Source organism: Erythrolamprus reginae, chromosome 2, assembly GCF_031021105.1.
Source record: "Erythrolamprus reginae isolate rEryReg1 chromosome 2, rEryReg1.hap1, whole genome shotgun sequence".
Taxonomy (NCBI): domain Eukaryota; kingdom Metazoa; phylum Chordata; class Lepidosauria; order Squamata; family Dipsadidae; genus Erythrolamprus; species Erythrolamprus reginae.
In genome coordinates this window covers 230,437,909-230,458,844 of record NC_091951.1, presented here as the reverse complement: position 1 = coordinate 230,458,844, position 20,936 = coordinate 230,437,909, and positions in this window count along the sequence as shown.

Genomic DNA, 20,936 nt, shown 5'->3' with positions numbered 1-20,936 from the left:
CATTTCCCAGAATTCCCTAGCCAGCATCCCACAGAATTCTGGGAGTTAGAGACCACACATCTTAAAAATTCTGAGGTTGAGCAACACTGTCCTAAAGTGTGGCAGATGATTGATAGGGAGCCTGGTACAGATCAGTTTATTGATCAAATGTACATACCTACCCATCTCCACCAAAAGGGTTGTATTTTACCATCTTGCCCTCTTTCACAAAATCTAACTGAACAGTTTCACAAAGCCTATGGATCTTATTTTTACACGGCAGGAAGGTTAAGTTCACTACACTAAAATGTAATAATAGTGTAGTGCTGGGGAAGGGAGGGCTGTGAAAAGGAGTCTGGGCCAAAGCTGATCTCTTTTTGTGGTTCCTCACCAAATTGTAGCACATGTGCTAAAATAATCCCCTCACTTCCTCAATTAAATATTATTAACAATGAGGGAGAGGAATTGAAATGTAGTTTTTTTTAGTTATTCGAAGTACAGTATAGCTCAGATTTCCCCAAAGCTTAATCAAGGGGGATTTATTTGAGGACTAAAGTGACTACTAGCTAAAATTTCTCGGAAACCTAGTTGTGGGGAATGTTATTTGTGAAATGAACGGACTGATAATATTAGCTCAGGGATTGTGAATGGGGATCTCTTTTGATCTAATTGTTGTTTGTTTAGTTGCCATTGCATTTTCGGACCGCTCTGGAGCAGCCTCTCTTGAAAATCAGGAAGGAGAGCCAAGTTACTACAGGCGCCTCCTGGTCTGTTTTTTTGCCATCTCCAGGCTTCAGGAGGCTTTTCTGAACCCTGGGCAAGGGCAAAAAAAGGCCCTAAAAGCCTATTGGAAATCCGGAGGCTTCAGTGAGGCCTGTCCGCATATGTGGAAGGGCAGCGCAGGGGGGGTTGTGTGCATGCGGGGGGGTGAGAGAGCATTGCATTACAGGTGTGGGTACACATACGCGCCCTATCACCCGCAAGCGCATCCTTTTGGCACCCGGATGAAAAAAGTTTCGCCAACACTGGACTAAATCTTTACCCCCATTAGGTTTTAACTCTAGGTGTCAGCCTTCCAGAACCCAATTTCCATTAAAAACCAAGAGCAGCTGTGAGCCACTCTGATCATTGCATGATGCATTTTCTATCTGCTTACAAAGATTTAAAGCCACAAAACCAACAATTAAATCAGTAAAGACTGGAATTGAACAGGCAAAGTTAAAGCTACAGGCTTGCTTTGACTGCACAGACTAGAATATTTTTCACCTGCCCAGAAGAGCCGGGTAGCTGTCGGCCGGTCAAGAGGCGCAAACGGAGGTGGGAAATCCCAATAGGGGATTCCAGGGGCAGAGCTTTGACGTCACGGAGACGTCCTTTCTGGCCGGCCGAAACGGGGACTCCAGGAAGGATGTCTCCGTGACGTCAAACCTCCACCCCTGGAATCCCCTATTGGGATTCCCCACCTCCGTTTGCACCTCCTGACTGGCCGACAGCTCCCCGGCTCTTCTGGGAAGGTGACAGCTGGCTAGTAGAGCTTCTTGGCATTCTCCTGAACCTGAACCCGAACTTTTGCCGAACTTCCGGGCTTGGCATTCGGGAGAATGGCGAGAAGCGCCCCTGCTGTTTCGGAAGGTGACAGCCAGGCGGCGGCGTTTCTCGGCATGCTCCTGAACCCAAACTTTTGCCGAACCTTTGGAAAAGTTCGGGTTTGGGTTCAGCATACCGAATTTCACAAAGTTTGGTACGAACCCGAACTTTGCGATTTCGGTTCGCCCAACACTAATTATGGCCCTTAACTCACAGAGCTTGTTGCTCAAGCTTCGAGCATTCGTGCACATTACCCTAAGAACATTATTATCATTATTAGTTTTCCCCTTATCATCAACAACTACATCTATTTTATTTACAGCTCTCTTTTCATAAACTTCAAGCAACTGATTTATCATCATTGATCGGGGACAGAAATCATCCACGTCAGTTACATCTCTGTCCCCTTTACCTAGTTTAAATGCCTGTCCAAAAAAGTTCTGAACTCCTCACTGAGCACCTGGGTCCCTCTGTATGAACCTAGAACTTTCAATTAGTAAGAATAAGATAGAGCAGCCAAATCTACGTTAAACCCCTAATGAAATGTATGGTCTTTAAATGTATGGTCTTTTAAGCCCATCAAATTTTCACAGAAACTGGTTTTGAAAAGATTTTGACTACTAAGCCCATATAATATGAAAAATCAAAATTAAGTTAAGAAAGCCCATAACTTTGTATTGAGAATCTAGATTTGCATGTCCAGCTGGTCTAACTCTAATCTAGTATCGTGTGATGCTACAGGTGAAACTTAAAAAATTAGAATGTCCATGTATATGCCATGTATATGATATAGACCAGTCTAAATAAATAAATAAATAAACGTATATGACACAGAGCAGGCTAAATAAATAACATTTGCTCCCAAATAGAAATATCCGGTGTAACCATTTCTTCCTGTTGCCTTGCCTTGTTTTGCCTTGGTATTTTATCGCCAACTGGGTTTCTCCCACTTCGGACTAGTTCACAAGAACCGGTAGCCACTCGCTGGTGCCATTACAATAATGTCACAAAACCGGATTGGTCAGTGCTGGTCCGTGGGCTATAAAGATGGTTCTCGACTTATGACCAGGATTGATCCCAAACTTTCAGCTGTTAAGTGAGACATTTGTTAAGTGAGTTTTGACACATTTTACTACCTTTTTTTGGCCATTGTTGTTAACTGTATGTGATAAGTTATTAACATGGTCGTTAAATGAATTTGGCTTCAGCATTGATTTTGCTTTTCAAACGGTTGCAGTAGATGATCAGATTTATTTATTTATTTATTTAATTGGATTTGTATGCCGCCCCTCTCCGAGGACTCGAGGCAGCTCACAGCATTTACAAAAACCAGAACAATCATATAAATCCAATTAATACTACATTAAAAACAACCATTAAATTCTATTAAAAGAAAGTAAAACCTATCAAACCAATTATTCAACACTCATACTTGAAACATTCATTGATCAGGGGGAAGATGTAAATGTCCCAAGCCTGGCGGCAAAGATGAGTTTTTAAGCTCTTTTGGAAGGCAAGGAGGGTGGAGGCAGTGAGAATCTCTGGGGGGAGCTGATTCTAGAGGGTCGGGGCTCCCACAGAGAAGACTCTTCCCCTAGGTCCCACCAGCCGACATGGTTTGGTTAACGGGATCCTAAGGAGGCCAACTCTGTGGGATCTCACCGGTCGCTGGGATTCGTGCGGCAGAAAGCGGTCTCGGAGATAATCTGGTCCTATGCCATGAAGGGCTTTATATGAACTTGGGAGACAGCAGTGGTCATAAATATGAACCAATTGCCAAACATCTCAATTTGATTACATGATCAAGGGATTGATACAAAGGTCATAAGTTTGAAAAGTGGTCATAAGTTCCTATTTTCAGTGCCATTGTAACTTTCAACAGTCACTAAATGAACTCTAAATGAAGCCTAATGACTACTTGTCCTATGTCTACCTAATCCTGTTTCCAATATTTTGAATTCTCCCATTACAGGAAGAATAAAAACTATAGCGATATGATACAATGGATATTTTAGAACCAAAAATGCAAAATTGGATTTAAAAGAAAGTCAGAAATTGTTCAGTTTCCGTGAAGCGTGTGCTTTCATATTTCATTGTATCTGATTTTGTACAAGTTGGGAAACTGGTTACTTTAAACTGGGTGTCTATTTTTATTTTTATTTTGTTCCTAGTGTATATTTGGAAATTTAAAATAGAATATATTTGCTACTACCAAGTCCATTCCTGAGGAAAGAAGAACTGTCTCTCTATATATATTAGGGCAGTGAATGTATTTCAGTACAGAATCTCTCTAATGTGAAGTCCCATTATCAATAACAGTAATCCTCAACTTAAGACTGCAATTGAACATTTGTAAGTTGTTGCAGTCCTAAATCGAGGCATCACATGGATTCCAGAAGGATGCAAACAGTGACAAATGTAAGGCAATTGCCGAGCATCTAATTGCAATTATGTAACCATAGATGTAGGGATACGCAGCCCCCATAACTCATAATATAAGTGGAGAGAGAGAGTTGGACTAAAAGTCGATTCCGCCCTAGGATGCCATGATGCCCTCTGTGCTTTGTGCCACAATGATGGTACTTCCCTGTTGTTCACGAACAGACAACTACCCACAGGAAATGCAGAGGCCAAAGGTCACCAAAAGAGTCAGCCACTGGCCTCCCCTAGACCCAGGTGAGCTGCCCTACTTGTGTAGACATAGACAATGGCTATTGTTTACCTGTTGCCAAGGGAACCAGATTGTCAGGGGGGTCACAATTTTAGAGATGCTTAGGTGGGGTATGGTCAAAGACAGGTTGGGAACCACTGTCCTAAGGACATTGCGTGAGGGTGCAGATGGTCAGGATGAAGCCAGAGTCAGCACCCAGTTAAGGGTTTTTCAGTTGTTAGGAATCTTTGAATTATACTTTTTTCCATCTGTTTGCCAATCAGATATTTAAGAATTGCTACTAATCCATTTGAACACTTTTAATTATTCAATTTTTTCTAGTTTTTTTCTTACAATGCTTATAAACTCTTAGTTCTCATTATAAACCGTAGAACTATTTCTTTTTTTAATGGTAATTTCATTTAAGATTATAATTTGCAACAAAGTAACAATTTACAAAGTAGTGTATCTGTAGAGGAAGAAACTCTTAAAGTTAATTTCTAGGTTCATTGTTCAAAATATTTTTAGTATGTGCAATGTTAAAATATTTTGCTTCATTCTATATTTATAATTTGAGGGTGAGTGATTTTTTATAATTGTAATATTTCATCTATTTTCCTTTAATGCCCAAAGTTTAGACTTTTTTATTTTTTTATTTTTTAAATAATTCAAAATTATATTTTCCTATGAGAATGGGTCTTTATAATTAACTCCAAAATGTTATTTCAAATTTATCTGAACCCATAGCCATTTCAAACTTTTTAAAATCAAAAATTCAATACTCTTTCGCTATTTATTCCTTAAAGTTTGTCCTTAGTAACTTCTTTCAGTAAGGATTGAAGGAAACTTCTTCAGTTCTGTAAAACATATTGATTTGTTACTTTGTTGTAAAATTGTAACCTTAAATGAAATTACCATTAAAAAAAGAAATAGTTCTATGGATTATAACGAGAACTAAGAGTTTATAAGCATTGTAACAAAAAACTAGAAAAAATTGAATAATTAAAAGTGTTCAAATGGATTAGTAGCAGCCGGAGAAGAATCCTCGTCCCAGCACCCTGAGAAGCGAAATGTTTTATTCACTCTGGGCAGTCGAGAGAAAGGAAAATCAGGATTTTATTTACTTTATTTAAAAGGTGCCACCAAATCCCTGGTGTTTCCAAATCCCCAGCGGCTCGCCGAGCGCAGTTGTCCATGAGCGGCTGTAGGAGAGCGGCGGTGGCAGGCGAGGGTCAGGAGGGAAATAAACTTGGACAATGGCAGCATCTCCGTTTGGATGGGCCTGTGAGGGGGATGGCTGTTGCTTTGCAATTCTCTGCCTCTCATGGACAACTGCGGAAAAAAAGCAATCACCTCCAGCGCTCCCACTCCAGCCTGTACTTTATTTATAAGGCAGTAAACCTGGACAATGAGGGAGTTTTCCAGCTGAAAGTGGTTGCTGCCCATCCCTAGGCACCGCTGAAGGTCTGCAGAGTCTGTAAGATCCTCTCCCCAAAATGACTTTCTGTGCAGAGGGGCCATCAGGGGCAAAAAGATGGGCAGGCTGACAGGCCAGGATGAGAAAGGAGAGGCTCAGCTAGAGATGGATGTTTTTGACATGCCACCTTCTTCTTTTGGGCGGGACTGAAGGGGGAGGAAGAGGAGGAGAAGAGACACCTCCTGGAGTAAGTACGCTTCTGTAACGTGGCCAGTGGGTGGCCACTCCTCAAATCTGGGTGGGGGAAGGGTGGAAATCCCACTGGGGGGAACTTGGCCAGCCTAGAAAACTGAAGAAGAGCTCTTTGGATTTTTTTTTACTTGCGGGTATCGATGGCTGGGGCTGCCAGGACCTCAAATACATCGAAGTCTGGCAGGGACCTGGCCTTCGTGGGGTGAGTGTCCTCTCATCCGAGGGACTCTGAAGCCCCCAAGAAGGTGGCTAGGAGTAAGGTTTACAAGAGGGGAGGCATCTCTACCCTCTGCCTCTACTTTGGCTAACAGAAGAATGACTCAGGCCCTTTGTTCTCAGAAGGTGGACTCCAGGGCTCTCCTATATTAAGGAACTGGTAAGGCCACTGGTAAGACCCCCTCCCCACTGTAATGGCAGACATCCTGCCAAGAAATTATGCCAATAGATATAATATTTGCCTTCTTATTTCAGGAGCCACAAGATGGACAAAGCAGCCAGGGTTCAGGGTAGGTAAAAAAACGTGCAGAGGGGAGGCGTCTCTGCTTCTGCTGCTGCTGCTTGTGTCAAAGGACAGATGACACAGGGCAGTCCCACTGGCAGGCCAAACCCCTTGGCAGGCCAGCTGGAAGGGCTCTGGGAGCCTCCACATGGTCACTTTTGCAAAATGGGCCATGGCTGCTTTTGATCTTTGTCCCCTTTGTTTTCTTCCCCCAGAGAGACGACCTGTACCATCTGGCGTCGAGAGCCCTCGAAGATAAGAAACCTTTGGCAGGGGGCCAGAGGGTTAGCGTTAGGGTTTCAGCGATGCCTTGACTCCTGATGGGAGGGGGAGTAATTATGGTAGATATCCTTCTAAGCTTAAGGCTTCCAAAAGCTTTCTCCCCCTCCCATCAGGACTGAAGGCATCGCACTAACCTTAAGGCTTGCTGTTGGCCCATAGGGCCTGATGCACCCTGTCCTTTCTCAATCTTACTGGGACGCAGAAAGCTTAGGATTTAGCGTCCGTATCTTCATTTGCAGGATTCGATGACAGCTCAAATGGGGTCAGGGAGCAGCCTGGACCTGGCCTCATTTTTGGGATCCTCCAGCCCTTGGGTAAGTAAGACAAAGTCTTCTCAGTTGGGGAGGGGTGGAGTCCCCCTAGTTAGTTCTCCTAACCTGACCGAGCTGTGCTGGAGCGCTCTGGACAGCGGAGCAAGGGGACACCCGGCCCTTGGGAGAAGGGACTTAGGTTAGCCACATGCCCCCAAGCTCTGGTGCCAATGGCTCCTTTGCCACAAATCAGCAGGGACTGGTGTCCTTAATGGAGAATGGGATTATTGTCGTCCACAGGATTCTCAGGACAGTTTGGCCAATTTGGGCAGCCTGGAGGAAGACACCCCGGACAGCTTGGAGCGCCTCATCCAGGAATTAGAGGTATGTATTCGTTTTTTTCTTTTTTAAAATAATTTTGATTTACATACAGTGGTACCTCGGTACTCGAACGCTTTGGTTCTCGTACATATCGGATAATGAACAAAATTTTCGGCAAAAATTTGCTTCAGTATCTGAACAAAAATTCGGATACCAAACAGCCAGAGAAAATTTTGTTCATTATCCGAAATGTTACAGCCGGGGGCTGCTGCAATCCCAGCAGCTTCAGGGGGCTGAGGAGCTCTATAAGAGCTCCAAGCTGCAGGAAGGGTGGGGGCTGCTGCAATCCCGGCAGCTTCGCGGGGCTCCTTTCCTCATTGCTTCCTCTTATTACCTGTAAGCAGCTGCAAAAACTTTCTCCTTCCCGGTGGCTGCAACGGCGGCGCCGGGAAGGAGAAAGTTTCTGCAGCTGCATACATATAATAAGAGGAAGCAATGAGGAAAGCAGCCCCCCGAAGCTGCCGGGATTGCAGCAGCCCCCACCCTTCCTGCAGCTTGGAGTACCGAATTTATTTATCCCATTGGAAATAAAGAAAATAGATTTAATTGGTTCTCAGAGAGTTAACAGGGGCTGGGAACCAATTAAATCCATTTCCATTATTTCCTATGGGATAAATAAATTCGGTACTCGACCAAATCGGTTCTCGACCACACTTTTGGAATGAATTGTGGTCGAGTACTGAGGTACCACTGTATATATAATAAGACAATAACGACAAACAGTGCATTTACATAAAATACAGAGAACAGAAAAAACAAGCAAGAGATATATTTCTTCTCTTCTCCTGTAGTAGAGACTGTTGACAGCGTCCTCTCTTTTTTTTTAAAAAAAAATTCTTGGCGGTGTTAAGACCAGTGGTTTGAGTTGTATGTTGTTATAGTTGAATTCTTATGTCGTAAGTTCTTATCAAATAAACCAAGCAAAAAACTATATTGACTTTTTAAAAAAAGATTGTTCTTTAAGTTGTTACTTTATCTCGCAGCACTATAAAGGGGTGTTCTTTTATTTAACCAAATGTAAAATTCTTCCCATATTTGGTAGTATTTTGTTTTTTCTTTTTCTTTTAGTTCCATTGTTAGTTTATCTGCTTCAGCACAATCTAACATTTTTTTTTATTAAATTCCTTTCATTTGGCATGTTTTCATTCTTCCAAAATTGTGCGATAGCTATTCTCGTTGATGTTATTAGATGTTGTATTAGGTAATAATGTTATTTATTCATCTGATTTTCAATAATGCCAAGCAAAAATATGTCAGGTTTCATTTCTAGTTCAATCTTAGTTATTTCCTTTATCCATTTCTGAAGTTTGTGCCAGATTCCTTTAACTTGTCTGCAGGTCCACCACATATGAAAATATGAACCTTGTTTCTCACCACACTTCCAACAGTTAGGCTTGAGGTTGGTGTACATTTTTGCTAGCCTTTCAGGGGGCATATGCCACCTATAAAACATTTTTATTGCATTTTCTTTGTATGCGGTGGATTTTGTGATTTTGTAATTGGTATGCCATATTTTTTCCCATTGGTCCAATTGTATTGTGTGACCTATATTCTTTGCCCAAGCAATCATATTCCCTTTTACTATTTCTTCCACGTTTTGGTGTTCTTGGAGTATTTTGTAAATGTTTGCAATTGATTTCTTGTGGGGCCCTAATAAGATTTTATCTAATGGAGTGTAGTTTTTCTGTATTCCATATTTCTTTATGTCTACATGGAATCTAGATGATATTTGGTGATAACACCACCAATCCACTTTTATTCCTTCTTCATTTAGCTGTGTTCGTGTTTTTAATTTTGAGTCTTTATCTAATAAGTGTGAATAGTGTAATAGTTTTTGTCGACTTATAGTGTTTGGGTAAATTATTGCTTCTATGCTTGAGAACCATAGTGGTATTTTAAAATAATGTTGCTTCCTAATTAAGTTCCAGTTGTCTATTAATGACTTCCTTATCAGATGGTGTTTAAAATATGAGTGTGTAGTAGATTTGCTGTCCCAAATGAAACTGTGCCATCCGGACTGGATATCATGTCCTTCCAAAGCTAGTAGTCTCGTATTTTGAAGTTGTATCCACTCTTTAACCCATGTTAGGGCTGCTGCTCGGTAATAGAGTTTGAAGTCGGGTAAGCCAAGTCCGCCTTGCATAGGGCTATCTTGTGTCCATTTAAGTCTAATTCTGGTCTCTTTTTTTGCCATATAAATTTGGATATTAATTTGTCTAATTTTTTTTTAAAAAGGTTCCTTCTAATTTAATTGGGATTGTTTGGAAGTAATATATAAATTTGGGTAATATGGTCATTTTTATTGTGGCAATTCTTCCTAGTAATGAGATTGGTAATTTAGAATGCGATCATTGTCGTCCACAGGATTCTCCAGAGAACAGTCCGGCGAATTTGGGCAGCCTGGAGGGAAACACCCCGGACAGCTTGGAGCGCCTCCTCCAGGAATTAGAGATATGTATTCTACCCTCTTCAGGGATCAATGCCTTGAGTTGCTTTCCTACCCACCCACCCCCCGAAATGTGGTTTAAAGTTGGTCTTTCTGTTTTGTTTTTAAGTGACTCTGCAAAGCAAAACTAATAATTTAAGGGCGATCCGGAAGGGACCTCCGCATTGCGGCAATCGGAGCGAACACCCGCCCACCCTCCGCTATCAACAGTGTGTCATAAGGAGGTCGCCTTTGGGGCCGAATAGGAATTTTTTGCGGCCTCCCCTTTAGAGGCGGCCGTTTTTTCGCCTATTCCACACTGACGGTGCGGACTGGATTGGTTAGGGGGTGCGGCGCATTTAGTTATTTAGGAATTTCCGCCCCGTTAGTTTGGCTCTGCAGGTCCTTAGTTTGTTTTGAATTAAATATTCAAAGTTACGTATTTAAATTTATTTAAAGTTATTTAAATTTATGCTAATTAATAAATGACCCTTAATTAATCCACAATATATGTCTCAGCGTCTTTACTCCGCCTCCGGGGGACAATTATATATAAGACAGCCCTAAACATGTCTTTTTTAAAGCCTGCAGTGAAGAAAAAAGGTTGGTGATGAGCACGTGTCTTATTTGCACAAAGAATACAATTTGAAATGTCATTACACAACTAAACATGCTTAGGAGTATCAGATCCAGGGGCTTAAAGCACAGGTTTCAGGCTTCTTTAGAGGAAATGGAATCAGAATATGGGGATGTGCTCTACTTCACCGAGGTACATTGGCTCAGCAGGGGAAACATATTGAAGAGATTTATTGAGTTGAGAGCGGAAGTGGAGAAAGATGGGATTGCTATTCCTGCGCTAAGTGATACAAAATGGCTTATGGACTTAGCTTTTTTTGCTGATATCAATACATGAGCTTACTGTACTGAACAAAAAGTTACAAGGCCAGGGGCAACTGGTCAGTGCTGCCTATGACAATGTGAGAGCATTTTCTACAAAACGTATGTTATGGAAAGCCCAGCTTTCTAAGACAAACATTTGCCATTTCCCAGCATGCAAGGCACTCATAGATGCAGGCACACCATTCAGTGGTGAGGAGTATGTGGATGTCATTTTGAAGCTACAGGAGGAATTTGATCACAGATTTGCAGACTTCACGACGCACAGAGCAACATTTCAAATGTTTGGGAACCCCTTCTCCTTTGATGTGCAGGATACCCCTCCTGTGCTTCAAATGGTGCTCATTGACCTGCAGTGCAACTCTGAACTCAAAGCCAAGTTCAGGGAGGTGAGTGGAAAAGGAGACAAGCTCGGGCAATTTTTGACAGAATTGCCCCCCCAGCTTCCCTGAGCTTTCCCGAATGTTCAAGTGGACCATGTGTCTTTTTGGGAGCACATACTTGTGCGAAAAGCTCTTCTCTACCTTGAACTTCAATAAATCCTGTTATGTTTGTACTTTTAAATAAAGGTAACCGCTGATTGGCTTAAGTCGCGGCCAAGGGAAACCTTGTTGCGAAAGTTTAAAAAAGAGGAACTGGCGTCTGTTTTCCCCGCGCAGATGCCCCATTTGCGTTTTATTCTAAAACCCTTTCACCTGCAGAAAGGAATTACTCTCATTTAGATAAGGAGGCATTAGCTTTAGTTGCAGGCCACCATTTTACATTGATTACGGACCACAAGCCATTGTTAGGCATTTTAGCAGGAGATAAGCAGACCCCCACATTTCTGTCTCCGAGAATGATCCGTTGGACGATCTTTTTAGCTGCTTATAGTTATGTACTTAAGCACAGGGAGGGGGAAGGAAATTGGGCACGCAGACGTGTTAAGTAGGTGTCCTCAGGCAGAATTAGTACACGACCCAGCCCCAGCGTCCAATGTATTGCTGATAGAAATGCAAGAAAACCATTAATAACGGCAGCGGAAATAGCCAGAGAGACAGAAATAGACCCCTTGTTATCCCGAGTAAAACAATGGGTACTTAAAGGGTGGCCGGGGAAAATTCCAAAAGAGACATGTCAGGTATTCAAGAACAGACAAACTGAATTAAATGTATTAAGAGATTGCATATTGTGGGGTGACAGGGTGGTAATTCCTAAACAGCTGCAGAAGAAAGCATTGAAATTGTTACACCAGGGTCACCTAGGCATGGTAAAGATGAAAGCCTAGCCAGGAGCCACCTTTGGTGGCCAGGTTTAGACCAGGACATAGAAACCTGGGTAGCCACATGTCACCCATGCCAACAAACTCGCCCAGACCCACCAAAGACCAAACCAACGGAGTGGGAGACACCAAAGGGACCATGGTCCCGCATACACATAGACTTCGCAGGACCTCTAGCGGGACAATCATTCCTCATTGTGGTCGATGCATACTCCAAGCGGCTGGAGATTGTCTTAATGACCTCAACTACAACAGCAGCTACAATAAAGGGGCTGCGGAGACTTTTCTTAACACATGGACTGCCGGATGTGCTCGTCTCAGACAACGGTCCACAACTAACCTCCAGGCAAATGGAGGTCTTCCTGGCCGAAAGGGGGATCCGACATGCATTAATATCTCCCCATTTCCCGGCCGCTAGTGGCCGGTTTGAACGCATGGTGAGGTTCACAAAAGAAGCCCTGCACCGGTCAGCACCTGGAGAATGGCAACAGCAGCTGGGCGAATTCCTATTAGTCCAGGACATCACCCCGTCGGCCAGCACAAACAAAAGTCCAGTTCTCATGGGGAGGAAACTCCGTTCCCAGCTGGACAGAATTCACCCAGAGTATTCCGAAAGGAAAGATAAGCATACAACGGAACCAGAACGGACTTTTAAAATGGGCGACCCAGTCTATGCAAAAGACTTTGACTCAAATCTCCACTGGAGAGAGGGGACAATTGAATCCCAAACCGGCCCCAAATCATACACGATCCAACCAGCCAATGGGAAAATCTGGCGCAGACACATAGACCAAATCAGAAAACGACATCCAAGTGAGTTAACACAAAGTAACAATGACATTTTTCCCGTAGATCAAACACATGGGAATTACCAAAACCAACCAGACTACTCAGCGCATCCTCTTCTGGCATCCAGCGGCGGCTGCCCTGGAACCCTGGCGGCTGGCGTTGGAAAGGCCACTTCTACGTCCATAGGGCAAGACAATCTTTACCAGGACGGAGCAGCACAGGAGCCAGCCGACCAGGAGGACAACTCCCTGCAAACTGAACTGCGCAGGTCTGGGCGAGTCGGCAAGCCACCAATCAGGCTACAAGACTACGTCACATATCTAAATGATTGACAGATTGTTCAAGCTATGGGGGGAAGGGTGTTATGTTTGTACTTTTAAATAAAGGTAACCGCTGATTGGCTTAAGTCGCGGCCAAGGGAAACCTTGGCGCGAAAGTTTAAAAAAGAGGAACTCACGGCTGTTTTCCCCGCGCCAGCAAGGTATATAAGGCGCAGCTTTAGCCGGTAGCCAGCAGTCACTTCCTACCTGCGAGCTGGTCACTTCAACTGTTCCTGATTGCCAATAAAGAGCTGTTAACCTTCCTCGGCCTCCAGCTTCTGATTTAACAAATCCAAGTAAAGGTCCAGACTTACTGATGAGCATCTTCAAGCCCTATGGAGGATCTCAACTGCTTCCTCCCTTAAACCAAATGTGGCTTGGCTATGCAAGAGTAAGAGCTGCCAGATCTCTAGCAGTAAGAAGTAGGGAGAAGAAGCCACGTTCAAAACAGTTCATGTTCAATGTTCCATTCATGTTCAGAAAGTTAAATGTTAAAGAACTATTAATACAGACATTTGAATCTCAATAATACTAATTACATTTCTCTAGTCAGCAACTACAGTATATGTGGTTTCTTCAGTCTTCTATATCTGCTGTATTATTATTATTATTGTTGTTGTTGTTATTATTATTATTATTATTATTATAATCATTTTCATTTTTTTTATTTATTACTGATTTATTTTTATTTTTCTTATGAATTTGTTAATTTATTTTTATTTTTAAACATAAAATAAGATGAAAAAATAAAGACATTTGATAACATTGGAATGTTTTTGTAAGAGCTTTTTTGGGGGAAAACCTGATGTGACCCAGCCTCACCCAGACTCTACCTCCAGCGGCCCCCAGGTAAATTGAGTTTGAGACCCCTGGTTTAAAACAATGCCTTGAGGTAGGACCAAATGTCTATACATCTATAATAATTTAAAACAAATGTTAACCTAGAACTTTCAGATAAATAAGAATAAGATGGAGCAGCCACATCTATGTTAAACCCCTAATGAAATGTATGGTCTTTTAAGCCCATCAAATTTTCAGAGAAACTGATTTTTAAAAGATTTTGACTTCTAAGCCCATATAATATGAAAAATCAAAATTAAGTTAAGAAAGTCCATAACTTTGTATTGAGAATCTGGATTTGCATGTCCAGCTGGTCTAACTAATCTAGCATCATGTGATGCTGCAGGTGAAACTTGAAAAATTAGAATATCCATGTATATGCCACGTATATGATATAGACCAGTCTAAATAAATAAAATTTGCTCCCAAATGGAAATATCCGGTGTAATAATTCCTTCCTTTTGCCTTGCTTTGTTTTGCCTTGGTATTTTATCGCCATCATAAACCTACTCATAGTTAATTATGGGCTTTTGTGTTTGTGTGTCTCTCTTCACTGCAAAAAGTGTACAAACCAGAGGTGGGTTTCTCCCAGTTTGTACTGGTTCACAAGAACCGGTAGCCACCCGCTGGTGCCGTCATGATAATGTCACAAAACCGGATTGGTCAGTGCCGGTCCATGGGCACCACCATCTTTAAAAATAAAAAAAAATTCCCACCACATTTTAAAAATGTTTTTCCTCCTGAGCAGGTGCAGAAGCCAAGTTCCTGTACTGTGCATATGGAGCCACATTTTTGGTTTTTTGGCTTTGGGGTTTTTGGGGGGGAGGGGATTTTTTTCTTACTGTGCATGTGTGCCCACGAAGAACTGGCCCTCCCACGAAGCACACCCATGCGAACCAGCAGCGAGGGAAGTTGGAACCTACCCCTGATGCAAACCATTGAAAACATTGCCTGTCTCATCCTGGGGGGAATTACAGGAGGACAAACAGCATGGACCACATCTCAACATCTCTCATCTCAGGCCTGATTTGGAGGCCTTGTGTTGGGAAAGGCCATTTCCTATTACCCACAAATTCAGTGAATGCTGATTGGCTCTTATAACCATCAATCAATAACACAGGGGGCCTCTTTCCTGTTTATATTCTTGGAGGGAAGAGAAATTGGAAATTTGGGAGCTGGGAGCTGGGAGTGGATGGACAGATGGGAGGGAAAGCCTGGAATCTTAGCCCTAGGAAAGCTTCTATGAGTTATAGAGGTGGTTCTCAACCTATGACCAGAATTGAACCCAAACTTTCAGCTGTTAAGTGAGACATTTGTTAAGTGAGTTTTGCCCCATTTTACTATCTTTTTTTTTTTGCCATTGTTGTTAACTGTAGGTGATAGGTTAGGGCAGTGATGGCGAACCTATGACACGCGTGTCAGCACTGACACGCGGAGCCATTTTAGGTGACACGCCGGAGAAACAGGGAGCTTAGAGTGGTGAAGATGCAAATCTCCCCGCTTTCCAATTTCCCACCGACTGCAAGTACAGCAACTGCAATTATTATTATTATTTTTCCTCTCCCCTTAATTTTGTTTTGCACCAATTTTTTAAAAAATTGCGCCGGTTGCAATTTTAATTTTACTCCCAGGGCTATTTACCCGGGGTCCTACTTTGCTTACACATTAAACTGCTCATCCCATATCGCTCCGCCAGGATAGAAAGGATAGAGAGAAAGGGAATGAGAGAAAGGAAAGAGAGAGAAAGGGAGGGAGAGAAGGAAAGAGATAGAAAGGATAGAGAGAATGAGGGAATGAGAGAAAGGAAAGAGAGAAAGGGAGGGAGAGAAGGAAAGAGTGAGAGATAGAAAGGATAGAGAGAAAGGGAATGAGAGAAAGGAAAGAGAAAGAAAGGGAGGGAGAGAAGGAAAGAGAGATAGAAAGGATAGAGAGAAAGAGGGAATGAGGGAAAGGAAAGAGAGAGAAAGGGAGGGAGAGAAGGAAAGAGTGAGAGATAGAAAGGAGAGAGAGAAAGAGGGAATGAGAGAAAAGAAAGAGAGAAAGGGAGGGAGAGAAGGAAAGAGTGAGAGATAGAAAGGATAGAGAGAAAGGGAATGAGAGAAAGGGAAGAGAGATGAGAGAGGAAGGAGGAGAGAGAAAGAGAGAGAGGAGGGGTAGCGAATTATGGATGTCAGAACTCACGCATGCGTAGTAGCGTGCGCCCACACTTTTTAAAAATTTTTAAAAGAACAAGAGAAAGCATGAGAGAGAAAGAACAAGAGAGAGAGAGAAAGAAAATAAGAGAACAAGAGAGAGAGAGAAGGAAAGCAAGAGAGAAAAAAGATAGCAAGAGAAAGCAAGACAGATAGGGAGAGGAAAGGAGAGCGACAGAAATGAGAACAAAAAGGGGAGAAAAAAGGAGAAATGAGAAAATGATTGAGGCAGAGAATGAGAGGAGAGAGAAACAAAAGAGAGAGAGAGGTGATTTTTGAAGCATATGGTAAAAAGCATCCAAATAATAAGAACCCACCCCCAGCCCACACCTGTTTTTGAAAAGAATTTAATGATAAAAAAAACCCAGCCCTCAACTGGTTTTGGAAATGGTTCGAGTGTATACACACACACACATAAGGGGGGGAAAGAGACAGGGATGGAAAAAGAGGAGAAGTGAGAGGGAGAAGGAATGAGGGGAAAAGGGAGGAAGAGAGAGAAATGAGAAACATGAGAGAAAAGGGGGAAAGACAGGAGAAATACCCAGAAATGAGACAGTGGTATAAATTTGAGGAGGGATGATTGATGATTGACTGTACAGTGGAACCCCGACATAAGAGCTGCTCTACTTAAGAGCAACTCGAGATAAGAGCTGGGAGGGGAGAGATATTTTTGTTCTACTTACAAGCCCAAATTCGAGATACAAGCGCCAAGGAGCTGTCTCCTGAAGCCAAACGCTAACTTCCGCGTTCGGCTTCAAGAGACAGCTGCGAAGCGGCGCGCATGTTTTAAAAGGTTGCAGCCGGCCTGGGGGGCTCGGGGGGGTGCTTGCAGCTTTCTTTCTTGCTCTTTTTCTTTCTCTCTTTTACCTTCCCTTCCTCTATTTCTTCTTTTCTTTCTCCTTCCCACCTTCTTCCCTCCCTCCCTCCCTTCACTCATTCCTCTCTTACTCTCCCCTTTCATAAGTTTCCTTGCTTCCTTCCTCTGTTCCTGTCCCTTCCCCCTTTCTTTCTTTCTTTCTTTCTTTCTTTCTTTCTTGCTTTCTTTTTTGCTCTTTTTCTTTCTCTCTTTTACCTTCCCTTCCTCTATTTCTTCTTTTCTTTCTCTTTCCACCTTCTTCCCTCCCTCCCTCCCTTCACTCATTCCTCTCTTACTCTCCCCTTTCATAAGTTTCCTTGCTTCCTTCCTCTGTTCCTGTCCCTTCCCTCTTTCCTTCCTTCCTTCCCACCCTCCGTCCATTCATTCACCCATTCCTCTCTTGATCGCTTAAAGCCGGTCCCTGGTGCAAAAAGGGTTGGGGACCTCTTTCCTACAGGATTGGGTGGCAGAGAAGTTGAACATATGTAAATTTAAAAGTTTAAGAAAGTTTACAAGTTAAATGAAAGAAACTTCATTATTCATTTATATGTACATGTACATTTCTTCATTAAAAACATGTCTTTCTGCATAATTTAGACTAACTTTGTGAGTTTTTTGAGGGCTGGAACCAATTAAAATTATTTACATTAATTCCTATGGGGAAAAGTCGTTCGAGATAAGAGCTGCTCGACTTAAGAGCCCAGGTCCGGAACGAATTAAACTCGTATCTCGAGGTACCACTGTATTTATAAGGGGATGTTACATGGGATTGTATATATGAGGGGGTTATTTATGTATGTATGTATGTATGTATGTATGTATGTATTTATTTATTTATTTATTTATTTATTTATTTATTTATTTATTAGATTTGTGTCATTTTGGTTGGTGGTGTGCCCCAGGATTTTGTAAATGTAAAAAATGTGCCGCGGCTCAAAAAAGGTTGAAAATCACTGATTTAAAGCATATGGTAAAAGCACTTAAATAATAACAGAGAAAGAAACCCCCCAACCCTCACCTGTTTATATTAATAGTTATGTTTTTGAATTTGCTGGTTGTTTTAGTTTTAATAGTAATAGAGTTTGGTTTGGTTTTATTATTAATTTCTTTTAATAAAAAAGAAGGGATTTATTATTTATTTATATTTATATTTATTTTTTGTTTGTTTATCTGTCTATCTACCTACCTACCTACCTATCTACCTATATATCTACCTACCTACCTATATATATATATATATATATATATATATATACTTCTATGCCGCCCAGTTTTTTTCTCAAGGTGACACACCACCCGAGTTATGCTCAGTTTTTTGGCGAATTTTGACACACCAAGCTCAAAAGGTTGCCCATCACTGGGTTAGGGGCTTGAGCAAGTTTGCTAGCTCAAGAGCTACATTGAAATGCTTCTTGTCAAAAGTTGGAGGTATTGAGTCTGCCACAGGAACAGTGAACTGCTTCTGAATGTTATCAATGAACAGCTGAGGAGCTGGAATAAGGGCCACTGCCTGGACTTGTTCAGCAATATATGGAATGGAAGTAGAAGCTTTGTTTCCAGTTCCTGTGATAGGAGGTGTGGCCAGGCCAGAAGCAGTCGTAGCCTTCTGGAGAAGTGATTTAAATAAGGCTGGTGGAAAAAGGCCTGCAGGAGTAGGCTGCTCTATTGGTAAAGCTTCATCAGCAGAGAGGGCCTCATCCTGACACTCTGCCTCTTCCATTGCTGAGGCTTGGCTCTCATTATCTGAGGTATCTGAATAATTATGATCCTCTAATCCTCCAAAGATTTGTGTTGCAAAGAAGGCTGGTTCAGCAGAGGCTGGGCCTGGTTTTGTGGGTGACTAGAGCAAGCTCAGGTAATCACCATGTAGAGTGGAAAAACAGCCATTTGCTGAAAAGCATCCATACACTGTTATATAGTATTGGGCAATAATATTTTGAATGTTGTTAGGATCCAATATTGGTGGCTGGGCTGTTTGGGCAGTCCTTGGTGGTTGCCCTACCTGAATGCCAGGCCCTTCGTTCTCTCCCCAGGATGGTGATCCCAACCAAATGGACTCCAGGGCTCTCCCCTATTGTGGAGTCCATTAAGGAAATGGTAAGGCCACTGGTAAGACCCCCTCCCTACTATAATGGCAGACATCCTGCCAAGAAATTATGGCAATAGATATAATATTTGCATTCTCATTTCAGGAGCCACAAGATGGAGAAAGCAGCCAGTGTTCAGAGTAGGTAAAAAAACGTGCAGAGGGGAGGTGTCTCTGCTTCTGCTGCTGCTGCTTGTGTCAAAGGACAGGTGACACAGGGCAGTCCCACTGGCAGGCCAAACCCCTTGGCAGGCCAGCTGGAAGGGCTCTTGGAGCCTCCACATGGCCACTTTTGCAAAATGGGCCATGGCTGCTTTTGATCTTTGTCCCCTTTGTTTTCTTCCCCAGAGAGACGACCTATACCATCTGGCGGCGAGAGCCCTCGGAGGTAAGAAACCTTTGGCCAGGGGGGCAGAGGGTGAGCGTTAGGGTCTCGGCGATGCCTTGACTCCTGATCGGAGGGGGAGAAATTATGGTAGATATCCTTCTAAGCTTAAGGCTTGCAAAAGCTTTCTCCCCCTCCCATCAGGAATGAAGGCATCGCCCTAACCTTAAGGGTTGCTGTTGGCCCATAGGGCCTGATGCACACTGTCCTTTCTCAATCTTACTGGGACGCAGAAAGCTTAGGATTTAGCCTCCGTATCTTCATTTGCAGGATTCGATGTCAGCTCAAATGGGGTCAGGGAGCAGCAGCAGCCGCAAGTCAGCAGGGACTGGTGTCCTTAATGGAGAATGGGATCATTGTCGTCCACAGGATTCTCCAGAGGACAGTTTGGCCTTTCCTTCCTTCCCCAGGAGCTGCAACGGAATGACGAAGAACCAGTTCCAGACACCTCCAGAGGTGAGTTGGTAGGTGGCTGTGAAAAGCCTGCAGGGAATGCGGAACTCCAGGAGACTGCGCTACGTAGGGATGGGCAGGACCCAGAATGGGTGGAAGCACTATTCCGGCAGCAGCAATGGAGCGCGTAGTCTCGCTCCATTGCCGCCGGTCTTGCACGCTCCCCCCCTTGGAAAAAAATAAAGTATAATCCCCAAAAGGGATAAATCTGAAAGAGGTTCATAAGAATACAAACATTTAATTCTTTGTGTTTATAACTCTGTAGTATAAAGAAAAATGAAATAGCAAGACCCAAAATAAGGATTAATTTTTAAAAAAATCTAAAGGACAGGGTTTTTTTAAAAAAGTAAAAGATTGCCCTTTTTAATAAAGGACAGATATGGTCACTGTAAATTTATAGCTACCTTTTCTAGCATGGGCTCCTCTGGATGGTTTTAATTCTAGTTAACATAATTCTTAGTCAACCTGATTGTGGGTTTTTAAAGGAATACAGTATAGAATTGCAGCCATTGCCTTTCCCAACACAATTTACCTTATCTCCCATTCAGCAGTGGAAGAAGCTTTTGATTGCTTTTCGGAACTGTCAGTCAATGATAGCCCGACTCTTCCTTTTCATGTTTTTATAAGTATATAAAGACCACTGAGGCCGGAAATGGCTTTATCGTTGGCTTTGAGGTATGTATGACCAACCTGAGTTGCTTTCCTCCCCACCTGAAATGTGGTTTAAAGTTGGTCTTTCTGTTTTCTTTTTAAATGACTCTGCAAAGCAAAACTAATAAATTTTTTGCAAAGTGTTGGTCTCCCAGGCTTGATAGTTGAATGGAAATTGCTCATTCAGAGATAAGTCGATTGCATTGTGTCCTTTTGAATAACACATGTTGGGCATCGGTGGAAGAGATGATTTATCCTTATAATTTGGGTTTAGGTTTTAGTAAAATATTTGACTTTTGTCAGATATAGCATCTTGGCCTTCTGCAGTGTGGATGTTACATTGTGCAACAATGCCACCAAAATGCTCCGGAGCCAACATAACTTTGCTATATTTTAAGAGAGGAGGTATTTCCCAGAAACTTAGTTTCATTGAGTTTTTTAAAGGGGGCCATATTTGGCTGTATCCTGGTGGGGTTTTTCCCC